Raw genomic sequence first — 7,955 nt, 5'->3', positions numbered from 1 at the left:
ACATTGAAGAGCATGGCTCTGATACCAGGCTGTCTCTTTGCATCCTATTATCTGGGTATCCATGGGAGGAAGAGTTTCTTAAGTACTTTCTGGTCTTGTCTTTAGAATCAGAACACAAATGACACCAATGCTATAAGGTTAAACAGATGTGAATTGCTTAGAAAAGTGCCTGGCACATTTGCAGTCATCCCTCAAGGACGGTTAAATCATGCTAGATGCTAGCTGATGCTTTCTAATTTTATTCTCCCAACAATCCTGATTAGATGGATAGACGTGCTTGTTGTTATACAGATGGGATAACTGGTCCATGAATTAGTAAATATCATCCTTACAACACATAGCTGGCAAATACTTAGGGTCTTTGCACTGCTCTCCCTCCCATGCACCTCCATAGTATATTCAGTTCTTCCTTATTGCTGAATTGTAACTCCACAGGGCAGGTGGGACTATGTTAGTTAGCCTGACAGCCTCACAGAATCAGAATCCCCAGTCTTGGCCAGGAACTCTCCTGTGAATGACACCCTTCTGACACTGATACTCCCACCTGGGTTTCTTCAGGCTCTGCTGGTATGAAAGGAATCTTTTCCCTCTGTCTTGCCCTTGCCACTGTTTTTTTTTTTTTTTTTCTGTCAAAAACCTCTGGCTACCATGTACCTTCTCTGGGGTGGGTTAGGAGATCTTATGACATTTGCTGGCAGTGGTTTAGATGTTGCACATATCTTATTTCATTTAAACCTAAATATAATTCTATATTAGAAGTACTATTATCCTTATTTGACAAATAAAAGTTGTAGGGAGCTAATGCAGACGCCATTACAAGATGGCGCTGGCTTCCTGCCAGTCTTGAGGTAAACAATTCCTTATTTAGGCAGCACCTTGGTGCCAACCTCACTTGAGGTTGTGCATGCACTTGACGCACCTTGTCCCAAGCCTATCCCGTGGCTCCTGTGGGCAGGTGAGCCTATGGCAGCCAATTAGTAGGCACCCCATAGTATTCTGCCCTATAAAAGCAGCTACACTCCTGCGCCCCTCGCCCCTCGCCATCAGCTTTCCTGTTAACCAAGAGGCTCTCCAATAAAGTGTGATCAAGAAGGATCTTCGTCTGGTGGTTGTTCTTCTCCTGCAGGACAGGGGGCTCGCCCCAAAGTGGTACAGAAATCCCAGGATGCCGGGTGCTTTGTGGTCACCGGGCAAGGGGCCGAAGAGGATCCAGAACTTGACACACGGAGAGGAAGACGTCGGTAAGTCATCCCCAGTCATAATGTTTTTTCACTTAGATCCCTACCTGGTCCTTGTTATTTTCATTCCTGTGTGGTTTATTGTCCTTGTCATTTGCTGTGAGCGCAACATGGGCAATTCTCAGGGTGCGAGTTTTGTGACTGTTGACTTTGTCCAGCCGATAAAGGAATTGCTTAAGCAGAGGGACATTAGGGTCTCCTCTGCAACAATTAAAAAGATTGTTAAAGACCTAGATACGATCGCACCCTGGTTTGCGGTCTCAGGGGACCTTTCTCTCCCTACTTGGGAGAAATTAGGTAGAGAATTGGAGGCAGCAAAACAAGAGGACAGAATTGGTAAGGGTACACTGCCGTTTTGGCGGCTGATTCACTCTTGCTTAAGTAAAGAAAACCACATGGAACTTATTAGAAGGGGACGGGAAGTTCTTGCAAGGCATCAGGATAGCCTTTCTGAGTCAGATAGAAATGGGGATTCACACAATAGGCCTAGAAAAAAAGGAAAAATAAAAAGGGAAAAACAAAGACAAGATATAGAAAAAAGTTTACAAGATGAGCTCAGAGAAACAGGTGAAATCTATAATTGCCCTCCCCCCAGGGGGAAAAAGGAGCCTTTGACAGGCTCTACCCTCCCATTGAGGAGCTTACACATTTAAATGTACTTGACACAGATGAGGAGGCTAGCTCCGATTCTGCAGAGGAGGAAGAAAAAAAATTATTTAAAGGAGAAGAGGAAAGACAAAAGGAGGCCACCGCCTGTTATAAAAGGGAACAATATAGGTCCCCGCCTAGGCACCCTCTGCTAACAAAGGGGCCTCAAGGCCAAGGGTGTGGTCCTTTACAGTCGATAGAGCCTTCCGCACCCCCACCCTATAACTCCCCTGGGGACACATGCCGCTTCATTAAAACAAAATCCTGGTCGCGGCTGGCCTCCGCTTTTCCCGTTTTTGAGGACCCAGTAACTCAACAAAGGAGACATGAACCAGTTCCCTATAAACAACTAAAGGATTTGGTTCAGGCTGTCAAGGATTTTGGACCAGGTGCAGATTATTCCAAGAATGTTTAGACCCGATTCCCCTCAAATTGTTGAATGCCTAATTGTTTTGGAGGTCTTTCAGACATTCTCTACTTCTTTTAACTTGTTTACGGATTCCTTACATGTGGCTAATGTGGTTGCTGGCCTAGAGACTGCTGCTTCTGTTCGCTCTGCTAGTCTGGTGTCTAATATTCTTTTACAAATTCAGTCTTTAATTTTGCAGCGAACTTGCCCTTTCTATGTCTTAGATAATAAATAAAAAGGACCGGATCTTGTTATAATAAGATCCAGGGGAGCTGTTTGTGTTTTTCCACAGGAACAGGATTCTCCTCATTGGGTTCCAGCCTGGCTGGTGAGGACAGTCAAGCAATCTCCAGAGGAGGGTCCAGAAGACAGTAAGGTCCATCAGAGCGGAGATGATAAAGGTCTTGTGGATAATCTTCCTCCTGTGCCTGGAATCCATTAAAGGAGAGCCACGTTGGGGTACTATGTCAACCTTTCCCAAACCTATGCTGGTGCTCCATTCTGCCACGGTCTTCCCTCGCTTCTTTCCAACTCCATTTTCAAAGTGGATTTTATGTGGAACAAATGGCAGCTGCACGAACTTTACACCCTTTGTACTGTTACAAGGAGGACTTGTAGCTTGCAATAATGTGCCCGGGACCCTCCATACAGAGAATCAAGTGGAAGAGGGTGTTAATGACATTGGACATGGCTGTGGGAGGAATACTTCCTTTGCTCCTGCACCGGCGTGTGTTCATACACCGTTTCTGTTCGTTCTTAGTATGCTATGGTCCTTAGGGTGCCCCGGTGGGTCCCCGTGCCTGTAGAGGCCCCCAGCACGCTATCGCTATTCAGACAAAAAAGAGATTTTGGTATCACGGCAGCGGTGATAGCGGCTGTGGCCGCAATAGCAGCTGCTGCCACAGCAGCCAGTGTGGCCATGGCCACTTCGGTACAGACTGCTGAAACTTTGAATAGTTTGGCCTCCTCCACTACCGTGGCCCTGGAGACTCAGACAGCCCTAAATTCCCATCTAAAGAGTGTTCTCTTATTTTAAGGAATGGGTAGGAGTGGGAATGTTCCTGGTGTGCTGCCTGGGAGGATGCGTACTTTGCCTCTGGTTGATTTGCCGCCTGCGAACCCAGACCAAGAGAGACAAGACGGTCATTTCTCAAGCGCTCGCTGCTTTGGAAAGTGGTTCCTCCCCCCAAATTTGGCTGTCAGCTTTAAAAGGCAAATAGCTCCCCTGGCCCTTGCACCCTCAGGGTCTTAGAGTACCCATTGCACGAGGATGGGCAGGGATCTGGTAGCTTTCGTTTGACCGCTGCCTTTGCACTCTCAGGGGATCTGTCCAATTGCACTGAGGAAGGGGAGGTTGAACTTCTTCCCTTGATCGGTCAACACATCATGAGGTGCGGACCTGATTGGGAAGGTGGCTATTTTTCCTGAGCTATGCCATAAGTTAATAAAAAAGGGGGAACTGTAGGGAGCTAATGCAGACACCATTACAAGATGGCGCTGGCTTCCTGCCAGTCTTGAGGTAAACAATTCCTTATTTAGGCAGCGCCTTGGTGCCAACCTCGCTTGAGGTTGCACATGCACTTGACGCACCTTGTCCCAAGCCTATCCCGTGGCTCCTGTGGGCGGGTGAGCCTATGGCAGCCAATCAGCAGGCGCCCCATAGTATTCTGCCCTATAAAAGCAGCTACACTCCTGCGCCCCTCGCCCCTCGCCATCAGCTTTCCTGTTAACCAAGAGGCTCTCCAATAAAGTGTGATCAAGAAGGATATTCATTTGCTGGTTGTTCTTCTCCTGCTGGTCAGGGGGTTCGCCGCAAAAAGTGGTCTATGCCACTCAGCTACTAAGCAAACATACCAGTTTTAAAAGATGGATACAAGTACTTCCAAAGTTTCTGTGATCTTTTCTCATGCGATTGAGAAGCAAACCAAAATTAAGAAAAGAGAACACTAATTAATATTTACAAGCGAAGATTTAAAATGTCAAAGACATTGTTTAGTCTCTAGAAATTCCTCAGTTCATCTGGAGGGGAGTGAGGAATATGTCAGTTTAAGTGAATCCACCCCACTCAGGTTACAAATGTACTTTTATCAATTTAAATGAGAAAAAAAAAAAAAAACTGTGTGTGTCCTCTTGGCAAGTGAATGCCTTTTGTGAAAATAAGGGAGACATTTTAAAGAAGAAAGGCAGAGCTGGAATGGCTTTGACCTCTTATCCTTAAAAAATAAAAAGGAAGAATAATCAAATGTACACTGAAAATATAACAACAAACAAGCTCTGAAGTGACATTTGGGCAGTGTTGTAGTCTTCCGGCTGTGTGACAATGAATGCCTGTTCAGCAGGCTTTTCCCACAGCCAGAGAAAGGTCCCTTAGCTAAAATGTCAGAATGCATCTTATTTTCTATTTTCAGCATGCATTCCAAGGAGAGACTGACATCCAGTACTACTCTCGTGCACAACTTTAAAAGTCACAACAAAAGTGTGTGAAGGAAAGGAAGAAGGAGGGGACAGTTTGGGGCTGGCTCAAGCTCTCTGATTTCTATCTTGCACAGGAAACAGACCTTGAGTGAGGAAGAGGCAGAGGAGAAAAGAGAAGACTGTGATATAATCTCAGTGTGGGCCTTTGAAAGAGCGCCCAGTTTCTTCTGCCATTGCGGATCTTCCCCTCGAAGCTTCAAGCTTCAGATAAATTGCTCTTCCCTCCATAAACTGTGTCTGATCTACAGATTCATCTCAGCAACATAAGGTGTCCACTACAACATCTAGAGTATATTTTTACAATCATGTGGATGCCCTGGAATGTGATTACTGACTTATATTTACATACCAGAAAATTTTGTTCTAGATCAATTTAATAGTTACTAAACTCTTTGGTACAAAGAATAGCTATCATTGAGCTTTGAATCCTGCCTTAAAGAAGGGCACAGCCTGCATGACCCTTTCCTTTCTAAAACCAATTCCATCATCTGGGCTTTGAAGATCTCGGGCCCCTACATCTTTCGTCTTATCTTTCATTACTTATTCCTGACTCTGTGTTCTCCTATGACCTTATCTCATCATTACCTACATTGGGCCTATAGACAAGTGGCTCTATCTCTCAAGGTTATTATTCTTTACGCATTTACAATTGCCTTCCAAAAACTTTTTTTTTCATATTTTTCTATAATCTTTGTGGTTAATAAGTATAGTTATGGCCAGTTAAACTGTATGTAGCAGACAGATTTAGGTTCCCTGAGATGAACTTTCAGACCAGACACAGTTATGGAGGAAGGGATATTTATTGAAGCTTACAGATCCAGGGGAAGTTCCATATGGCAGAAGAAACTGGCCTGCCTTCACAGGTCCAAGCAGAGAGAGAAGCACAAGCCTAAAGTCAAAAGCCATAGCACAGCACACTTCAGGAACTCCAGCTAGGTACACTTTGCATATCTTTAGATTGAAATCTTAAACCCACCACCACACCTAAAGATCCACCCAGTGACATTGCCTCCCATGTGGCTGCAGAATGCAAACTACAAACAATAAAAAACTGAATATTTTGGGGGCCATTTATTCTATTCAAACCACCACATAGTACAAAACCAAAATGCACTTTCAAAATTGTACATTTTCTTCACTTCTATAGCAACTCTTGATAATATTTTCTTCCATTAGAACTATTTACATTGACCAACCAATTGGTCAAGCCATATGCAAACATTCCATTTGCCTCTTTTCACACTGCCTTTTTCTGAAACATAAGCCTCTTCTTCTGCCCAACTCTACTTTGAATCTTTCTACCCAATCATTCCAAACAAAACATGATCCCTGCATATGGCATCACTACTCATATACCTATGTGATTCATCTTTGCGTCAGACAGAAAAATGACTACATAAAGAGTATTTAGCTGGCTGTAGTGCATGCCTTTAATCCCAGCAGAGGATCACTGAGTTTGAGGCCACCCTGAGACTTCATAGTGAATTCCAGGTCAGCATGGCTTAGAACCAGAGCATCTCTCAAAAAAATGTTAATTTTTGCATTTACTTAACTTCAATGTATATAAGGTTTTAACATTAAGATTCTCATAAATTATTCACTAGTCATCCCAACAGATCTATAATATATATACATGGAGAGAGAGAGAGAGAGAGAAGTGAAAATTAAGGTTCATATGGACAGGTGACTGATTCAAAATCTTGTAGGTGGCTAGTCTAGAGTAGAAGTCAAGTGTGAAACCCTTCCTGCAGTTCTGAATTTATGTGATTCTATTCAAAGTATTAATTATGCAAAAAAATGAGAATGATCATTTCATTATAGCCCTGAAGAGAAATAAAGGCTGGTAAATAGTTTTCCTTTATTTGCAGGACTGTATTATAACACATTGGAAATGAACATTATAAACATTACCTTCAGCAGTGTAACATAATGGCAGCTTCCTTTATTATCATTGTTTAAACATTTGGGTAGTAAGCAAATACACCTCATCCAACATATGTTTTCTGTCAAATATATATCCTCTGTGCAAATGTTATGGAGTTATCTTTATTAAATGCTACTTATTCAAAAGGCAGAAGGTACTAACATACATAAAATAATGAACAAATTTGGAGTGTGGGAAAACAGCTTAATTATGTAGGTCAAGAGTCTTTAGCCAGATAAGCATAAAGGCTTAGTGTTATTCAAAAATCACTTTATAAATATAAGGAGGTGCAGCAACTGGCATTAGGGATATGTACATGTTATCTTGTAACATATTAAAATAAGATTTAACTATTGTAAGGCCATTTTCCATAAAGTCCTCCAAATAGAATAAATCTTTTCCTTCAGTTTGAAAATACAAAATTAAGTACAATAAAGAACATGATCAAGTGGGAAGAACATGGTTTTTTTTTTAATGTTTTTTGAGTTTCATCTCTAGAATTTATAATCTGGGTGATCTGAAGTCAGTTATTTCATTATTCTGCATGTTCTTGTTCTTACTGTGAAAATTTAAATGTTAGATAATATTACTGACACCTCACCTAAATGTGTATTATTAAACAAATGAACTGATAAAACCCATATGGCAAAAAGCTTGGAAGAATACATACTCAGTGAATGCATATCATTCTCACACAATCTGCATTAGGTTATAGTCATCTTCAAAACATGAGTTTCCAGGAAAAGATGTGAGATTGAGAAAATTTGAAAAGATATAGTCATCCTCTGTTTCTATTCCAGATTCTATAATTCCCTTTCTGAAGCATCCTTTGATGCTTGTATCTTCACATACTAATAGTTCCAAAAAACTTACCTCTGTCCCAACAGGAATAATTCTATGTGAAATATAAAGAAAGGATGAGAGATAGGAAGTAAAGGTCTAAGAAAATAGTGCCAATCTATGTATCAAGACCTGGCCTTTTCACCTTTTCCTCTTTGCAATTCCTCTACTCAATGTGAACCTCAACTGGAAGTTATATTGCTACCCAAGAAGACATTAGGCAATGCCAAGAGACAGTGTTGGCTTCCCACTCAGATGTGCACATGGAACCTGGTGGACATGCTGGGAAAGCCATAAAGTATCGTACTGTGCACAGGTCATAGTTCCATGTCACAAACTTATCTGATGTACAAGGTCACTATTGCTCAGATTGAGAGCTCTTAGCTATACAAAACCTATGAGAAGATGTGAATCCAATCAA

The sequence above is a fragment of the Jaculus jaculus genome, chromosome 1, assembly GCF_020740685.1.
Source record: "Jaculus jaculus isolate mJacJac1 chromosome 1, mJacJac1.mat.Y.cur, whole genome shotgun sequence".
NCBI classification, from domain to species: domain Eukaryota; kingdom Metazoa; phylum Chordata; class Mammalia; order Rodentia; family Dipodidae; genus Jaculus; species Jaculus jaculus.
This window is presented reverse-complemented; position numbering follows the sequence as displayed.